We start from the raw sequence: 19881 nt of genomic DNA, 5'->3' as shown, positions 1-19881 counted from the left end.
GGTCGGCTCTGGTCTGAAAACGGAGAAGCAGGTCTCCTGGGGAGGAATGACCTTCTCCTGCATCTATTTCTGTCTTTCAGCAGATTCATAACGTGCTTCTTGTAAGTGTGCTAGATCATCTGAGCGCAGTGTCCCAATTTGCATCCAGTTAAAACTTCTTGGGTTTATTGCAATCTTCCAGATATCACCAAACACCCATTACCAAGGCACGTACTCCACAACTCAGGACAGCTTCTTCCCCTCTGCTATCTGATCTCTGAATGGACGTTGAACCCCAAATCAATTTTTATTTTTACACTAATTTAACTATTATTTTTATATATAATGTATACTTGTTTATTCTTTTATGTATTGCACTGCTGCCACAAAGATGACATACTTCATGACATATGCTGGTGATGTTAAACATGATTCTGACACCGCTCAAGTTGTGATGCCTTGTTTAAAGCAAAAATCCATAATCCTACAGGATTGCAACTTTGTGTAGAATTTCAGTATTTTCTTTGGAGAACAGGATAGCTTGTGGATCCAGCTGACCCTTTCTCCTTCTTACCCTATCCCGCCCACCTCCTTATTCCAGCATCTTCCCCCTTCCTTTACAATCCTGATGAAAGTTCTCAGCCTGAAATGTCAACTGTTTATTCATTTCCATGAATGCTGCCTGACCTGCATTTTATGTGTGTGTTTGTGTGTGTGTGTGTCATCTGCAGAATCTCTTGTTTATATATTTTTATTTGGAGATGCAGCGTAGAACAGCCCCTTCCAGCCCACTGAGCCGTACCACACACTGATTTTACCCTAGCCTAATCACAGGACAGTTCATAGTGACCAATTAATCTACCAACAAAGTACATCTTTGGACTGTGGTAGGAAACCCACGTAGTCAAGGGGAAAACGTACAAACTCCTTACAGACGGTGCAGAATTGACCTTTGAATTGTAAAATCATCACCCTAACCTTGTCCTTATGCTACGGTGTTTTCTGCCTGATTGTGCCGTAGTATGTAATTGCATCAAGCTGGCCTTTGTGGGTTAACTTCCAGTTGAACCCTGCCCTCAGATCATTGTAATCCAAGCCTTAGAAAAAGCCAGAGAGGTATTTTAGAAGTTTTAAAGTCAATCCAGTTTTATTAATGTTTCAGGATTCCTGTTGCTTGCTGGAAATATGCCACCAGCCTGACAGGTTGTAAAGTCTGAAGCTTCGTGCTGTTGTGCAGGAGGTTCTGTTTGCTGTATTGTAGTGCTGTATTGTAGATTCTGGAACAGGCAAGCATTGTAAGATTTAATAATATCATGGGAAAACGTACTGAAGGGTACACAGTGAATGGCTGGGCACTGAGGAGTGTGGTAGAGCAAAGGGACACACACACAAAATGCTGGTGAAATGCAGCAGGCCAGGCAGCATCTCTAGGAAGAGGTACAGTCGACGTTTCGGGCTGAGACCCTTCGGCAGGACTAACTGAAAGAAGAGATTGTAAGAGATTTGAAAGGGGTGGGGGAGGTCCGAAATGATAGGAGAAGCCAAGAGGGGGAGAAATGGAGCTAAGAACTGGAAAGTTGATTGGCAAAAGGGATACGAGGCTGGAGAAGGGAGAGGATCATTGGACGGGAAGCCGAGGGAAAAAGAAAGGGGGAGGGGAGCCCAGAGGGTGGAGAGCAGGCAAGGAGTTATAGTGAGAGGGACAGAGGGAGGAAAAAAGAGAGAAAAAAGGGGAAAAAATAATAAATAAATTAAATAAGGGATGGGGTATGAAGGGGAGGAGGGGCATTAATGGAAGTTAGAGAAGTCAATGTTCATTGCTATCAGGTTGGAGGCTACCCAGACAGAATATAAGGTGTTGTTCCTCCAACCTGAGTGTGGCTTCATCTTTACAGTAGAGGAGGCCATGGATAGACGTACCAGAATGGGAATGGGATGTGGAATTAAAATGTGTGGCCACTGGGAGATCCTGCTTTCTCTGGCGGACAGAGTGTAGGTATTCAATGAAACGGTCTCGCAGCCTGCGTTGCATCTCGCCAATATATAGAAGGCCGCATCGGGAGCACTGGATGCAGTATATCACCCCAACCAACTCACAGGTGAAGTGTCACCTCACCTGGAAGGACTGTCTGGGGCCCTGAATGGTGGTGAGGGAGGAAGTGTAAGGGCATGTCTAGCACTTGTTCTGCTTACAAGGATAAGTGCCGGGAGGGAGATCAGTGGGAAGGGATGGGGGAACGAATGGACAAGGGAGTCGCGTAGGGAGTGATCCCTGCGGAAATTGGGGGGGCGGGGTGGAGGGAAAGATGTGCTTAGTGGTGGGATCCCTTTGGAGGTGGCAGAAGTTACGGAGAATTATATGTTGGACCCGGAGCCTGGTGGGGTGGTAGGTGAGGACAAGGGGAACCCTATTCCTAGTGGGGTGGTGGGAGGATGGGGTGAGAGCAGATGTACGTGAAATGGGAGAGATGCGTTTGAGAGCAGAGTTGATGGTGGAGGAAGGGAAGCCCCTTACTTTGAAAAAGGAAGACATCTCCTTCGTCCTAGAATAAAAAGCCTTATCCTGAGAGCAGATGCGGCAGAGACGGAGGAATTGCGAGAAGGGGATGGCATTTTTGCAAGAGACAGGGTGAGAAGAGGAATAATCCAGGAAGCTGTGAGAGTCCGTAGGTTTATAGTAGACATCAGTAGATAAGCTGTCTCCAGAGATAGAGACAGAAAGATCAAGAAAGGGGCGGGAGGTGTCGGAAATGGACCAGGTAAGCTTGAGGGCAGGGTGAAAGTTGGAGGCAAAGTTAATGAAGTCAACGAGCTCAGCATGCGTGCAGGAAGTAGCGCCAATGCAGTCGTCGATGTAGCGAAGGAAAAGTGGGGGACAGATACCAGAATAGGCTTGGAACATGGATTGTTCCACATAGCCAACAAAAAGGCAGGCATCACACACAAAAGTTGCTATTGAACGCTGCAGGCCAGGCAGTGTCTGTAGGAAGAGGTACAGTCAACGTTTCGGGCTGAGACCCTTCGTCAGGACTAACTGAAAGAAGAGCTAGTAAGAGATTTGAAAGTGGGGGGGGGGGAGATCCGAAATGATAGGAGAAGACAGGAGGGGGAGGGATGGAGCCAAGAGCTGGACAGTTGATTGGCAAAAGGGATATGAGAGGATCATGAAATGGAGGCCTAGGGAGAAAGAAAGGGGGGGGGGAAGCCCAGAGGATGGGCAAGGGGTATAGTAAAAGGGACAGAGGGAGAAAGAGAGAGAAAAAGAATCTGTATATAAATAAATAAGTAACGAATGTCCCATGATCCTCTCATATCCCTTTTGCCAATCAACTTTCCAGCTCTTGGCTCCATCCCTCCCCCTCCTGTCTTCTCCTATCATTTCGGATCTCCCCCCTCCCCCTCCCACTTTCAAATCTCTTACTAGCTCTTCTTTCAGTTAGTCCTGATGAAGGGTCTCGACCCAAAACGTCGACTGTACCTCTTCCTATAGATGCTGCCTGGCCTGCTGCATTCACCAGCAACTTTTATGTGTGTTGCTTGAAGTTCCAGCATCTGCAGATTTCCTTGTGTTTACGTTAAAAAAGGCAGGCATAGCTGGGACCCATACGGGTGCCCATGGCTACACCTTTAGTTTGGAGGAAGTGGGAGGAGCCAAAGGAGAAATTATTAAGAGTAAGGACTAATTCCACTAGACGGACGAGTGTGGTGGTAGAGGGGAACTGGTTAGGTCTGGAATCCAAAAAGAAGTGGAGAGCTTTGAGACCTTCCTGGTGCGAGATGGAGGTATATAGGGACTGGACATCCATGGTGAAAATAAAGCGGTGGGGGCCAGGGAACTTAAAATCATTGAAAAAATTCAGAGCGCGTGAGAAGTGTCGCGAACACAGGTGGGGGAAAAAACAACTAATTTCATAGCATTTGTCAGTGAGACTGAACCTGATTCTGATTTCTGTGGTGAGGCCGGCTTCGAGTGCCAGATGGTTCTGGGACTGGCTGCGATGTGATTAGTTGAGCCAGAGGGCCTGTTTCTGTGACCCTGCATAACTCCTCCTCTGAGCTGTGCATCCTTGAACCTCATGTTGGTTTTCTGCTGCACATGTTGTAGCACCTATTGCTTTAGGAAGCCTCATCAGAATCCTGAAATGATGAGTATATTTAAAATTTACATATGTTATATCTAATGTTGGCACGTGGCCAAGTGGTTAAGGCATTCATCTAGTGACCTGAAGGTCACTAGTTTGAGCCACGGCTGAGGCAGCGTGTTGTGTCCTTGAGCAAGGCACTTAACCACACATTGCTCTGCGACGACACTGGCCAAGCTGTATGGGTCCTAATGCCCTTCCCTTGGACAACATCAGTGGTGTGGAGAGGGGAGACTTGCAGCATGGGCAACTCCTGGTCTTCCATACAACCTTGCCCAGGCCTGTGCCCTGGAAACCTTCCAAGGTGCAAATCCATGGTCTCTCGAGACTAACGGATGCCTATAATGTTACATCCACGGTACCGGTACATAAAGGCTAGTCGCGCAGTGGTTAGCTCGATGCTTTACAGTACCAGCGATTCAATTCTCACCACTGCCTGCAAGGAGTTTGAATGTGCTCCCCGTCGGTTTCCTCCCACAGTTCAAAGACATACCGGTTGGTAGATTAATTGATGATTGTAAATTGTCCCATGATTAGGCTGAGGTTAAATTGGAGGTTACTGAGTGGCATGGCTCGAAGAGCCACCAGAGCTGTTCCATGCTGTATCAATAAATAAAAATTAGTAAATAAAATAATAAACTATAAATTACAATAAGAAATGGATATAAAAATTGAATTAGATAAGTAGTGCAAAAAGAGAGGAAAAAATGAGGTAATGATGACCAATCAGCTGATTAATAAGTAGATAAAAGTCAAGTATTTGGATGACACACCACAATCAGCAGTGCACTGACAATGTTTCCTTGCATAGTGACGAACCGTTTGCAAGTAAATTGCTAAGATCATAGAACAACTCAACCCAACCAGAAAAAACAATGAGGTAGAGCACATGGATTCATTGTCCATTCTGAAACCTGATGGCAGGCAGGAAGAAGCTGTTTATTCCAAGTCTGCCGCTGTGACCCTGGGGCATTTGCATCCAGTAATTCCTCTCGATTCTCTGCTCTTCCGAATTCATGTTTCCATAGTTACACAAGGGTTGCCTTGACTCAGCCCAGTGCGTCTTATCTGTTTGTTAGCATTCAACTTGATTCTGTGGCGTTGATTCCTCACAACCCGTTCTGGGTCGCCTCATTCCAGGAAGGATGTGGTGGCTTTAGAGAGGGTGCAGAGGAGGTCGACCGGGATGCTGCCTGGATTGGAGAGCATGTCTAACGAGGATAGGTTGAGCAAGGTGGGGCTTTTCTCTTCGGAACGCAGGAGGATACGAGGTGTACAGGATGAGAGACATTGGTTCCACAAACTGTGGACTCACTTGCAAGGACTCTATAACTCATGTCCACAATATTACTTATTTTTCTATTAGCATATTTTAATGTTTTTCTTTTGTATTTTCACAGTTTGTTGTCTTTTGCACACTGGTTGTTTGTCTTTGTCGTTTCTTGGATTTACTGTGTATGCCTGCAAGAAAATGAATCTCAAGGTTGTATGTGGTGACGTGCATGTAGTTCAATCGTAAATTTACTTGAACTTTGAACCTACAGACTCATTTTCAAGGAACTTCAGCTCAAGTCCCCTATTTATTGTTTATTTAATTATTAATATCATTTTCTTTTAAATTATTTTTTGTATTTGCACGGTGTATTGTCTTCTGCACATAGGCCATTTGACCTGTGCAGCCTTTCATTGATCCTGTTGTGTCTCTTTCAACTTCGGGTCGAGTGGTCAGCCAGAGACTTGTTTGCCAGGATAGCAGTGGCTAATGTTAGGGCATAATTTAAAGGTGATTGGAGGAAAGTATGGTGGGGGGGGGGGGTGGAGAATGTCAGAAATAGGTTCTATACAGAGAGTGTGGGTGTGTGGAATGCCTTACCAGGGGTGACGGTAGAGGCAGATACATTAGGGATGTTTTAGCTGGGCATGTGGATGATGGAAGAATGGAGGACTGGGTAGGAGGGAAGGGTTAGATTGCTCTTAGAGTAGGTTAAACCATTGTGGACTAAATGGCCTGTATTGTGTTGTTCTGCTTAACCCTTGTTCCCATTTGAAGATTGGGGTTAGCGGTAGGAAATGTAAGAAGTGTTCCCTCCATTTCAAAAAAAAATAAGCCATACACATCTAGATGGCGGGTGGAGATGCATCTCTACCAAAGGAGGTGTAAGGCTCCCCTTCCCTCCACTAGCCTGCAAGTCACCCTTGGGCAAGGTGTAGCGCCTGCTTAGGCCTCCAGATCAGGGTCACGTGAAGCTATGAGAGCAGATGATCGATGGTCGTATTGGCAGCTGGTGCAATCACAAGCCCTGGTTATGTGACCACTGACACTGAGCAGTCTCTGAAAAGTATTGATAATGACTGGGGTCACCCATCTTGGAAAGACACTGCCCAAAAGAAGTCAACAGCAAACCAGTAGAAAACCTTGTCAAGAACAATCATGGCCAAGACAATGATCACCCTTGTCATATGACACAGCACAAGGCAATAGCAAACCCCCTTTTGTAGAAAAAAAAATCACCACGAACAATCATGGTGTCATACGCCACGGCACATGACAAATGAAACTTCTAGTCCATTCACAAAAGTTCCATTACATGTGCCTCAAACTTGTACTTCTCGCGATCAGATTTATTGTCACTAATTTTAAGACATGAAATTATTTCGTGGCAGCAGTGCAGTGTGAAGACAAAGTCACTATAAATCACAATTTCACACAAGACGTTTCATAAGAACACAAGTAACAGATGCAGAATTAGAATACAGAACTGGAGCGACCCTTCAGCTCACATTTCTACACCAAACACAATGTCAAATGGAACATCCCACTGGGCTCAATCCCAGTGTTTTAAGACTATTAAATGGTCCCCTAGTATGAGATGAACCCTTGGAACCATATAGAACCATAGAATACTGCAGCACAGAAACAGGCCTTTTGGCCCTTCTTGGCTGTGCCGAACTATTTTTCTGTCTAGTCCCACTGACCTGCACCTGGACCATATACAGTGCCAAAAAAAGTATTCACCCCCGCCCCCCCCCACTCCCGGAAGCTTTCATGTTTTATTGTTTTACAACATTGAATCACAGTGGATTTAATTTGGCTTTTTTTGACACTGATCAACAGAAAAAGACTCTTTCATGTCAAAGTGAAAACAGATTTGTCTAAATTTATTACAATTATTAAACACATTAATCGATTGCATAATTACTCACCCCCTTCAAGTCAGTATTTAGTTAGATGCACCTTTGGCAGCAATTACAGCCTTGAGTCTGTGTAGATAAGTCTCTATCAGCTTTGCACATCTGCACACTGCAAATTTTTTTCACTTTTCTTTACAGAACTGCTTGAGCTCTGTCAGATTGTGTGGGGATTGTGATTGAACAGGCCTTTTCAAGTCCAGCCACGAATTCTCAGTTGGATTGAGGTCTGAACTCTGACTTGGCCACTCCAGGACATTAACTTTGTTGTTTTTAAGCCATTCCTGTGTAGCTTTAGCTTTATGCTTGGGGTCATTGTCTTGTTGGAAAACAAATCTTCTCTCCAGTCGCAGTTCTCTTGCAGACTGCATTAGGTTTTCCTCTAGGATTTCCCTGTATTTTGCTGCATTCATTTTACCCTCTACCTTCACAAGCCTTCCAGGGCCTGCTGCAGTGAAGCATCCCCACAGCATGATGCAGCCATTGCTATGCTTCATGGTAGGGATGGTATGTTTTTGATGATGTGTGGTGTTTGGTTTACGTCAAACACGTTGTTTAGTCTGATGGGCAAAAAGCTCAATTTTGGTTTCATTAGACCATAGAACCTTCTTCCAGCTGACTTCAGAGTCTCCCACATGCCTTGGGGCAAACTCTAACCAAGATTTCAACAGTGGCTTTCTCTTTGCCACTCTCCCATCAAGCTGTGAAGCACCCGGGCAACTATTGTTGTATGCACAGTCTATCCCGTCTCAGCTACTGAAGCTTGTAACTCCTCTGCCATTGTCATGGGTCTCTCACAAACCCCCATCTTGCACATTCACTCAGTTTTGAGGACGGCCTGCTCTAGGCAGATTTACTGCTGTCATATTCTTTCCATTTTTTGATGATTGACTTAACTCTTCTCCAAGGGATATTCAGTGACTTGGAAATTTTCTTGTATCTATCTCCTGACTTGAGTTTTCAATAACCTCAGAGTGTCCTTTTGTCTTCATGGCATAGTTTTTGCCAGGACACTGACTCACCAGCAGTTGGACCTTCCAGGTACAGGTGCATTTTTACTACCATCTATTGAAACACCTGGACTGCACACAGGTGATCTCTATTTAACTAATTATATGACTTCAAAAACCAATTGGTTGCACCAGTGATGACTTGCTGTGTTATATTAAGGGGGAGGGGGTGAATACTTATACAATCAATTATTTTGTGTTTTATATTTGTAATTAATTTGGATCACTTTGTAGAAATCTGTTTTCACTTTGACACGAAAGAGACTTTTTCTGTTGATCAGTGTCAAAAGTAGCTAAATTAAATCCACTATGATTCAATGTTGTAAGACAATAAAACATGAAAACTTCCGGGGTGGGGGGGGGGGGTGAATATTTTTTATAGGCACTCTATCTTATTGGGCTCTTGAACCAGGAGGATAATGTCACTTGCCCCATCACTGAACTGCCAGCACAAACTATGAACTCACTTTCAGGGACTCTTCATTTCATGTTCTCTATTTATCATTTATTTATTATTATTTCTTTTAAATTACTTTGAACTTACTATGGCCTTGCACATTATTGTCTGCCTTCATTGCACTTGACATATTAGGGACATTTAGAAGACTCATAAATGGGCCCATGGAAGAAAGAAAAATGGAGGATTATGTAGGAGAGAAGGGTTACATCGATCTCAGGGTACGTTAAAAAGTTGACACTGTTGGGGCCTATTCTGCAGTTATGGTATATAACGAATATTAATTTTAACAGCAGCCAATCTTCAGATCTGAAGGTGGGTTGTGGATTGAATTTTAAATGCAGCTGTGAGCAGTGGTCTTCCTGGAGCTGCATTTTGGGGGTTGATTGGTAATCTCTGCACATGCATGAATGTGACCTAGAGTCAGTGGGAATTAACATTCATTTTGGGTGTCTGGAGTGTGGGTGCAGGGGAGGAGATATTTGAAAATTGTATGTAATTCAAAGGAAGCATTGTAGATACATTGTAACTATAGAATTGTCCTGCTGTTACCTTTGATCTTTAGCATATAAAATGTCATGTAATATTGGGCCAAACAGGCCTCTTCGAAGAGAGTCTCATGTTTTTGCTAAGTGAACACTTGTATATCCACTAGCCTCAGTGTCTTTCTGCTGACTTTGTTCATGTCACAACAGACACAATATCTTGGGTGGAAAGGCCCGTTGTTATGTTTTGTGTAACATTTTATTCTGGATTCAGTTATTGTTTTGCCTTCTGCTAACTCAATGCACTGGTGTGATGAAATGATCTATACGGATAGTATGCAGACAGAAGTTTTCACTGTACCTCAGTACATGTGACAACAATAAACCAACTTGCCAACTATTCTTTTCTGCCTGCATATGATCAATATCACACCCACTCCCTGCATATTGATGTGTCAGTTTCTTAAACACTACTGCCATATCTACTCCATCTATCCCTCCGTCTCCTCTGCCATTCTGTACGGCTATGTCTGACACTTATCTCACCATAACTTCCCTGCACTAACGCCAGATCTTTTAGTGTACAAAAGAATCTGCATCTTGAATTTAGCACCCATAGTCCTTCTGGGAAGAAAATTCCTAAGAATCCCTGCCCTTGGGTGAAGAACTCTCTTCTCAACTCTGACCTGAATGACTAATCCCTGGTCCTAGGTGAACCAGCCAAAGGAAACTCCCTCGCTGTATTAAGTATTTTTTGAATGAATTGAAGATTCATAATTCGAACAGTTATGTTTAAGATTGTTAATTCAGATCTGTTGCTGTAGAGAATGTTTCAGGGGATTAAGGAATGTTGTTCGCCTGCTTATCTACATTCTAACATTGAATAGAGGCTTTCAAAAGTTCAGGCCTTGAGGGTTTTCTGTCTGTGTAGATCAGAGATAAATTGTTTCTGGTAACTGCTTGTGAAATTGTTGGAGGTTAAATTTTGATGGATGCAATGTGATGTTTGAATTCAGTTGTGCATTTTTGCTAATTACACATTTTCAAAGTTTAAAGTAAATTTATTACCAAAGTAGATATATCAAAGTAAATTTACTATCAAAGTAGATGATCAAAGAGAGGGCACAGTTTTAAGGTGCTTGGAAGTAGGTACAGAGGAGATGTCAGGGGTAAGTTTTTTATGCAGAGAGTGGTGAGTGCATAGAATGGGCTGCCGGCAATGGTGGTGGATACAGTAGGATCTTTTAAGAGACTCCTGGATAGGTACATGGAGCTTAAAGAAAATAGAGGGCTACGGGTAACCCGAGGTAATTTCTAGAGTAAGTACATGTTTGGCACACCATTGTGGGCCGAAGGGCCTTTGTTGTGCTGTAGGTTTTCTATGTTTCTATATATGTTACCATATACAACCTTCAGAATGGTTTTCTTGTGGGCATACTCAATAAATCAGATAACCAATGTAGAATCAATGAAAGACCCCACCCAACAGGACAGACGACGTGTCACGAAATCTTGAGACTCTCCACTTTACACACTCTCCCTTATAGAAAAACTACATAAGCCCAGGAAATACTCAGCAGGTCAGGCAGTGTCTGTGGGGATAAAGAAACGGTTTATGTTTTAGGTCAATGACCTCGCTTCAGAACTTAATTTTTCACTTGTTGAGGTTTGCTAAAGTGGTTTCACTCTCTGCAGTGTTGCCTGACTTGCAGTCTCAGTTGTTTCAAGTACTTTGCCATTTCCTTTGATCTGCAGAGCTGGTCAGGTTCACCAGCTAGTCTGTGGTATGAAAGGCAGAGGCACGCATTGAGGAAATTACTGCAATGTGATCCATTGAGATTTTTTCAAAACTGAATATCAGACACAGTATGTCTGCATCTCGTTACGTTTCTCTCTTCTGTTTGTCTCTCCCCCCCACTCTCTGTCAGTGTATTTTTATCTGTCTCCCTCTCATTCTTTTTGCCTGTGTGCTTCTCTCTTTCTGTGTGTCTCTCTCTGTCTCTGTTTCTCTCTCTCTCTCTCCCTCCCTCCCTCCCTCCCTCCCTCCCTCCCTCCCTCCCTCCCTCCCTCCCTCCCTCCCTCTCTCTCTCTCTCTCTCTCTCTCTCTCTCCTCTCCCTCTCCCTCTCCCTCTCCCTCTCCCTCTCCCTCTCCCTCTCCCTCTCCCTCTCCCTCTCCCTCTCCCTCTCCCTCTCCCTCTCCCTCTCCCTCTCCCTCTCCCTCTCCCTCTCCCTCTCCCTCTCCCTCTCCCTCTCCCTCTCCCTCTCCCTCTCCCTCTCCCTCTCTCTCCCTCTCTCTCCCTCTCTCTCCCTCTCTCTCCCTCTCTCTCCCTCTCTCTCCCTCTCTCTCCCTCTCTCTCCCTCTCTCTCCCTCTCTCCCTCTCTCCCTCTCTGTCTAACTCTCCCTCACTATATGTCTCTCTGTCTGTCTCTGTCTCATTGTGGCCTAATTGGCTGTGTTCTTGTTTCACCCTACGGGTCAGGGAGCCCCAGTTCCTGAATTATCTCTCTACTCCTACTCTCACTATGTGTGTGTGTGTGTGTCTCTCTCTCTCTCTCTCTCTCTCTCTCTCTCTCTCTCTCTCTCTCTCTCTCTCTCTCTCTCTCTCTCTCTCTGTGTCTCTGTCTGTCTGTCTCTCTCTCTCTCTGTCTGTCTGTCTCTCTCTCTCTGTGGCCTAATTGGCTGTGTTCTTGTTTCACCCTACGGGTCAGGGAGCCCCAGTTCCTGAATTGTCCCTGTGTGTGTGTGTGTGTGTCTGTCTGTCTCTCTCTCTATGTAACTCACTCTCTCTATGTAACTCTCCCTCTCCCTCTCCCTCTGCCTCTCCCTCTGCCTCTGCCTCTGCCTCTGCCTCTGCCTCTGCCTCTGCCTCACCCTCACCCCCTCTCCCTCCCCTAATTGGATGTGTTCTTGTTTCAGCCTACGGGTCAGGGAGCCCCAGTTCCTGAATTATCTCTCTACTCTCTCTCACTATCTGTCTGTCGCTGTCTCTCTCTCTCTCTCTCTCTCTGTCTCTATGTAACTCTCCCTCTCCCTCTCCCTCTCCCTCTCCCTCTCCCTCTCCCTCTCCCTCTCCCTCTCCCTCTCCCTCTCCCTCTCCCTCTCCCTCTCCCGCCTAATTGGCTGTGTTCTTGTTTCAGCCTATGGGTCAGGGAGCCCCAGTTCCTGAATTGCCCCTCTGGCTGTTACTGCTGTTAGACAAGACGTGGAGACCCTGTCTTCGTGCTCAGATGCCCTTGTGTCATTGTTATGGAGCAGGAACAGAGAGATCTCTCCAGTTTCCCTGACAGAAGATAAGTTTTATTTGTCACAAGTACATCAAAGCGTAAAATGTACAGTGAAATGTGTTGTATGCATCAAGTGCCAGCACAGTCAAGAGGATGTGTTGGGGGCAGCCTGCGAGCTTCACTATTCTTCTGGCACCAGTGTAGCATGCCCACAACTTACTAAGCTTGACCCGTACGCCTTTGGATGGGGGGGGGGGGCGGAATTCGGAGCAACCGGGGTAAACTCACACGATCGCGGGAGAATGTACAAAGCGGAATCTGAGTTATTATCACTGTCTTGAAATTTGTTGTTTTACAGCAGCACTACAGTGCGGTACATTTAAAAAAAAATACTAGAAGTTACAATAGAAATGTGAAAAAACCAAGTATAAAAAGAGCAAGATTGTGAGGTGCTTTCCATGAGTTCGTGCACTGTTCAGAAACCTGACAGCAGAGCGAAAGAGGCTTTTCCTAAAACGAAGAGGGTTTGTCTTGGGGGGCCGGTACCCTCCTCTGTGATGGTGTTAGTGAGATGAAGACAGGCCCCGGCTGGTGAAGGTCCTTCTTGAGGCACGAACTTTTGAAGATGGCATCAATGGATAGAAACTCCGATACGCAGTGATCCCGGATCGCTGGTGCTCTGAAGTGCTGCCCTACCATCTGCGGCACTGTGCCGCTCCCCGACATCTTTTGAATAATCTGCACCATGTATCTTGGGTAATGATGGGTTTGAGTACAGAGAGGAAATTAAAAACCTGCTGGCATGGTGTCAAGACAATAACCTATCCCTCAACGTCAGCAAGACGAAGGAATTGGTTGTTGGCTTCAGAAGGAGTAGCAGACCGCACGACCCAATTTACATCGGTGGTGCACAAGTGGAACAGGTCAAAAGCTTTAAGTTCCTCGGGGTCGATATCACAAATGACCTGACTTGGTCCAACCAAGCAGAGTCCACTGCCAAGAAGGCCCACCAGTGCCTTTACTTCCTGAGAAAACTGAAGAAATTTGGCCTGTCCCCTAAAACCCTCACTAATTTTTATAGATGCACTGTAGAAAGCATTCTTCTAGGGTGCATCACAACCTGGTATGGAAGTTGTCCTGTCCAAGACCGGAAGAAGCTGCAGAAGATCATGAACACGGTGCAGCACATCACACAAACCAATCTTCTGTCCTTGGATTCACTTTACACCACACACTGTCGGAGCAGTGCTGCCAGGATAATCAAGGACACGACCCACTCAGCCAACACACTTTTCGTCCCTCTTCCCTCCGGGAGAAGGCTCAGGAGCTTGAAGACTCGTACGGCCAGATTTGGGAACAGCTTCCTTCCAACTGTGATAAGACTGCTGAACGGATCCTGACCCGGATCTGGGCCATACCCTCCAAATATCCGGACCTGCCTCTCGGTTTTTTTGCACTACCTTACTTTCCATTTTTATATTTTCTATTTATGATTTATAATTTAAATTCTTAATATTTACTATTGATTTGTAATCCAGGGAGCAGGAAGCACAGAATCAAATATCGCTATGATGATCGTACATTCTAGTATCAGTTGTTTGGCGACTATAAAGTATGTACCATTGGGAGTTGACTGCTGGCTGCCTTTCCTATGTTATTGCGGTGACTGGCCCGGTGAAGGGTCTCAGCCCCAAACATCGACTGTTTATTCCTCTCTGGACCTGCTGAATTCTTCCAGCACTTTGTTTGTTTGTTTGTGTGTGTGTGTGTGTGTATGTGTATGTATTGCTCTGGGTACCAGCATCTGCAGAATCTCTTCTGATTGGAATTTTCTGTTGGCTGTAAAGCTCTTTAGGGTGTTCTGTGAAAGGAATGTGACGGTTGCTATGGAAATGCAGGTCTGTCTTAATTACTGGCTGCTGACTAACGGAGGGGAGGATCTATCCTCTCACAGCTGCTGCCTTGCAAACTGCGGCAGGGACTCTTCTGAAATGTTGCTAGAATTCTTGGTATTGCTGACAATTTGGAAATCTCTCCCATCTGACTTGATTTATATTGGAAGGAGTGGCATAACGATGATCAATAAACTGTGGCATCCTGAAAGGCAGTTTATGCATTGCTTCAAACTGAAACTTCCTACAAGTAGTTTGTAGTAACCATGGTGATATGTGAGCGATGCTTTGGGTATCTTATTGAACGAAGTTGTTTGCATGAGCTCTCGGAAAATGTTGAGCTAACATTGCTTCTGCCTCACAACTTAGCATCTGTTTGTAACTGAAATATATTTAATTGTTATGTCCCTTCTCACTGCTGCCATTGGGCAGGAGGTACAGAAGCCTTAAGTCCCACACCACCAGGTGCAGGAACCATTATTACTCTTCAACCATCAGGGTTCTGAACCAGCGTGGATAACTTCACTCAACACTGAACTGGTTCCACAACCTACAGACTCACTTTCAAGGACTCTACAACTCATGTTCTCGGTATTAGTTATCTACTTATTATAAGACCGTAAGTTATAGGAGCAGAATTAGGCCAATTGGCCCATTGAGTCTTGCTCTGCCATTTTATCATGTCTGATCCATTTTCCCACTCGGCCCCAGTCTCCTGCCTTCTCTCCGTATCCCTTTAAGCCCTGACAAATCGAGAATCTATTATTGTTTGTTTTTATTTATATTTATATATATTTCTAGTATGTTTTTGCACACTGGTTGCTTCTCAATCTTTGTGTAGTTTTTCATTGATTACTCCTCCTGTGAATGCCTGCAAGAAAATTAATCTCAGGGTCGTACATGGTGACATCTATTTATTTATTGATACACTGCAGATCAGACCCTTCTGGCCCTTTGAGCCGGGCCACTCCATCACCCCCTGACAAACCCGATTAACCCTAACCTAACCACGGGAGAGTTTACAATGACCAGTTAACCTCCCCAGTGGGACTTGGGACTTTGGACTGTGGAAGGAAACGAGAGGACCCGGAGGGAAACCCTGGCATTCCACAGGGAGGTACAGAGCGGCGCCGGGATTGAACTCTGGACTCCGGAATGCCCTGAGCTGCGATCGCGTCGCGCTGATCGCTATGCTTCGGTGGCACACATATACAGACTTGGTACTTTGAGCTTTAAAAGGAATGAGTGCTTGCACATCTGCTTCAGATACGTAGCACAAATCCGTCTTGCTTGCCTTTCACCAGTCTGACTGATCTTCCAGTGGAAAAAATGTCCCCTAATGGGCCCCTGTGGCCAAACCTCAGCCTTCCATGCACAGATTCAGTACCGAGGGAAGGCACACGAGTTGTTCGTTTGAAGAATGAAAATACTACTGCTTGAAAACAGCTCTTTGGAGGAAAGAAAAGTTCCTTCACACTGTGGCAGTTTTTGCAGGAAATCCACCCACACCCAACCACACTGGTACCTCCCAGAATGAGGGAGTTATTCATTAAAGGACTATTTCAGAGACGTCTGTCACTACTTTTGCTAGGCGTTTTTTTTCCCCCGAGCATGTGTTTAACATTCCATGATGTATCATTCTCAACCCAGTCATCGGCTCTCCGAACGGATTTTAGAGCAACAATTATTGCTGTTGGGCTGAAGTAATCTTAGACCCTTCAGTTGAAGAAAATTGGCCGTGCTTTGTTTTTTAAGCTCAAGTCTCACTTCTGCTTGCGTTGGAATAGTTACATCATAAGCTCGGAACACCACAAGATAGCGGTCACCTAATCCCATCGGTTAAACTCCTGCCTCGGTTGTTGTCCAGTGTAAGTTTTTGCATTTTAAGGTCTGTTTTATGTAGTAGTTTTTTGATATATATTTGAATGATTAAGGTTACCATAACTGCTAACTTAAGGATTCAGGGTGGTCTTTGATCTGTTAATTGCAGCAGAACAGAGCCAAAGTTTCTGCATTTAATTCAGTTGACAGTGGGTTACATCTTCTTTTAAGTTTTGTGATCAAAAGTTAGTAGGCAGCCTTTCTATAAAATGTATATGTGGTGCTGTTCCTATCATAAGACCATAAGACATAGCAGTAGAATTAGGCCATTCAGCCCATCGAGTCTGCTCTGCCATTCCATCAGGGCTGGTCCTGGATCCCACTCAACCCCATACACCTGCCTTCTCACTATAACCTTTGATGCCCCGACCAATCAGGAAACGATCAATTTTCACTTTAAAAATACTCACCGTCTTGGCCTTCACAGCTGTCTGTGACAGAGCATTCCACAGACTCTCTACTCTCTGGCTAAAAAAAATTCCTCCTAACCTCTGTTCTAAAAGATCGCCCCTCAATTTTGAGGCTGTGCTCTCTAGTTCTAGACAGCCGCACCAGAGGAAACATCCTCTCCACATCCACCTTATCTCGTCCTTTCAACATTCGGTAGGTTTCAATGAGATCCCCCCACATTCTTCTAAATTCCAATGAGTACAGGCCCAAAGCTGTCAAACGCTCTTCATATGTTAACCCCTTCATTCCCGGAAATCACCTTCGTGAACCACCTCTGGACCCTCTCATGACTGCGCATTCCTTCTGAGATACGGGGCTCAAAACTGCTCTCAATACTCCAAGTGTGGTCTGACGGGTGTCTTGTAAAGGCTCAGCATTATCTCCTCGTTTTTATATTCTGTTCCCTTTGAAATGAACGCCAACTCTGCATTTGCCGCCTTTACCATAAACTGACTTGCAAATTGACCTTCTGGGAGTCATGCATGAGGAATCGTAAGTTCCTTTGCACCTCTGTTTGAATTTTCTCCCCATTTAGATAATCTGCACTATTGTCCCTTTTACCAAAATGTATTATCATACATTTCCCAACACTGTATTCCGTCTGCCACTTTTTTCCCCATTCTTCCAATTTGTCTTGTCCTTCTGTAATTTCATTGCTTCCTCAGCACTACCGACCTCTCCACCTGTCTTTGTTTCATCTGTAAGCTTTGCCACAAAGCTATTAATTCCATTATCCAAATCATTGACAAGCAATGTGAAAAGTAGCAGTCCCAATACTGACCCCTGAGGAATACCACTAATCAATGGCAACCAACCGGAAAAGACCCCCTTTATTCCTACTCGCTGCCTTCTGCCTGCCAGCCAGTCCTCTACCCATGCCAGAATCTTTCCTGTGACGCTGTGGGATTTTACCTTGTTAAGCAACCTCGTGTGGCACCTTATCAAATGCCTTCTGAAGATCCAAGTAAATGACATCCACTGCCTCTCCTTTGCCCAGCCTGCTTGTTACTTCCTCAAAGAACTCTTAACAGATTTGTCAGGCAAGATTTCCTTTTACAGAAACCATATTGACTTTCACTTATTTTATCATTAGTCTCCAAGAACCCTGAAACATCATCGTTAATAATGGACTGAAACACTTTCCCAGCCATTGAGGTTAACTGGCCTTAATTTTCTTTCTTTTGCCTTCCTCCCTTAAGGAGAGGAGTGACATTTGCAATTTTCCAGTCCTCTGGAACTATGCCAAAATCAAGTGATTCTTGAAAGATCACAACTGATGCATCTGCTGTCCCTTCAGCAACCTCTTTCAGAACTCTGTGATGTAGTCCATCTGGTCCAGGTGACTTATCCACCTTAAGACCTTTCAGTTTGCCTAACACTTTTTCCTTTGTAATAGCAATGGCTCTCACTCCTGCACTCCTGCTCCCTGACACTCACAGAGCTCTGGCACGCTGCTAGTGCCTTCCACAGGGCAGACTGATGCAAAGTACTCATTAAAGTTCATCCACCATTGCTACATCACCAGCATCACTTTCCAGTGGTCTCACCTTCCTTTTATTCTTTATATAACTGAAAAAAACTTTTACTGTCCTGCTTTATATTATTGGCTAGTTTGAACTCATATTTCATCTTTTCCCTTTTGGCTATTTTAGTTGCCTTTTATTGGATTTTAAAAACTTACCAATAACCCAACTTCTCACTCACTTTTTTCTACATTATATGCCCTTTCTTTGGCTTTTGTGCAGTCCTTAACTTCCTTCGTCAGCCACAGTTGCCTGTCCCTGCTATTTGAGAACAACTACTTCTGTGGGACATATCTATCCTGCACCGTGTGAACTATTCCCAGAAACTTCAGCCATCTCTGCTCTGCCATCATTTCCGCCAGTATCCCCCTCCAATCCACCTGGACAAGTTCTTCTCCTGCGCCTCTGCAATTCCCTTTATTCCATTACGATACTGATACATCTGACTTGTGCTTCTCCCTCTCAAATTGGAGTATAGGTTCAATCATTTTATGATCACTGTCTCCTCAGGGTTCCTTTACCTTAAGCTCCCTAATAAAATCTGAATTATTACACGACACCCAATGTAAGATGGCCTTTCCCAAATAGGTTCAGGCACAAGCTGCTCTAATCAGCCATCTCGTAGGCATTCGACAAATTCCCTCTCTTACGATATGACACCAAGCTGATTTTCCAAATCCCCTTGCATGTTGAAGTCCCCCACTACAATTGTGACCTTACCCTTATTACTTGCCCTTTCTAGCTCCCTTTGCGATCTCAGCCCCACATCTTAACTGCTGTTTGAAGGTCTATATATGATTCCTATGAGAATTTTTTACCCTTGCAGTTTAACTCCACTCACAAAGATTCGACATTCTCTGACCCTATGTCACCTCTTTCTGAAGATGTAGTTCCCTCTCTTACCAGCAGAGCCACGCCACTGTCTGTGCCTTCCTGCCTGTCCTTTTGATGTAAAGTATATCTTTTGATATTAAGCTCCCAACTATGACCTGCTTTCAGCCATGACTCAGTGATGCCCGCATCATCGTACTGACCAATCTCTAATTGCACCACCAGTTCACCCACCTTGTTCTGAATACTCTGTGTATTTAAACACAGCACCTTCAGTCCTGCATTCTTCGCCCTTCTGACTCTTTGGTTGCTAAACCTAATCCCATAATGTTCTAATCCAGATTTTGTTGATGGTGACTGAGATAGTGGCTATTTTTAAGACCACTTACTCTTGCTGTAGCCTCTTAAACTGTGCTCTTCAATGCTGAGTTTTGTGGAGGTGTACAGGATCAAGGTAGAAGATTAAGGGAAGGATGATTAGTCTATGTATATGTATATAGGCTAATCTTACAGAGTCATAGAAAAGTTCAGCACAGAAACAAGTCGTTCGGCCCATCTAGTCTGTGTCAAACCATTTAAACTGCCTTATCCCATCAACCTTCACTCGGACCATAGCCCTCCAACCACCTTCCATCCATGTCCCTATCCAAGCTTATCTTAAATGTTGAAATCAAACTTGCAAGCACCACTTGCTCTGGCAGTTCATTCCACACTCTCTCGCGTATTTATTATGTTTTTAAAATTGTGTTCTTCATGCTGCATTCAAATTCCAAAGTAACTTTATTATCAAAGCACTGTACATATATGTCACTACGTA

General features: G+C 44.6%; 1 protein-coding gene across 10 annotated transcripts in view; it reads left to right on the top strand.

The window, feature by feature from the left end:
• The window catches only part of LOC140210098 (plasma membrane calcium-transporting ATPase 1-like), a 350393-nt gene that overhangs the window by 90465 nt on the left and 240047 nt on the right, over positions 1-19881 (top strand). Inside the window, exon 1 of one of the 10 annotated variants that reach the window (XM_072278938.1) lies at positions 16224-16247. The exons of the other annotated variants lie outside the window; for them this stretch is intronic. The gene's annotated coding sequence lies outside the window, so the exon portion shown is untranslated. Of the gene's footprint in view, positions 1-16223; positions 16248-19881 lie in introns of those variants that run through there. 10 annotated transcript variants of the gene reach the window in all.

Source organism: Mobula birostris, chromosome 14, assembly GCF_030028105.1.
Source record: "Mobula birostris isolate sMobBir1 chromosome 14, sMobBir1.hap1, whole genome shotgun sequence".
NCBI classification, from domain to species: domain Eukaryota; kingdom Metazoa; phylum Chordata; class Chondrichthyes; order Myliobatiformes; family Myliobatidae; genus Mobula; species Mobula birostris.
Note: the sequence above shows the minus strand (reverse complement) of the source record. Positions and strands in the feature narration are given on the sequence as shown.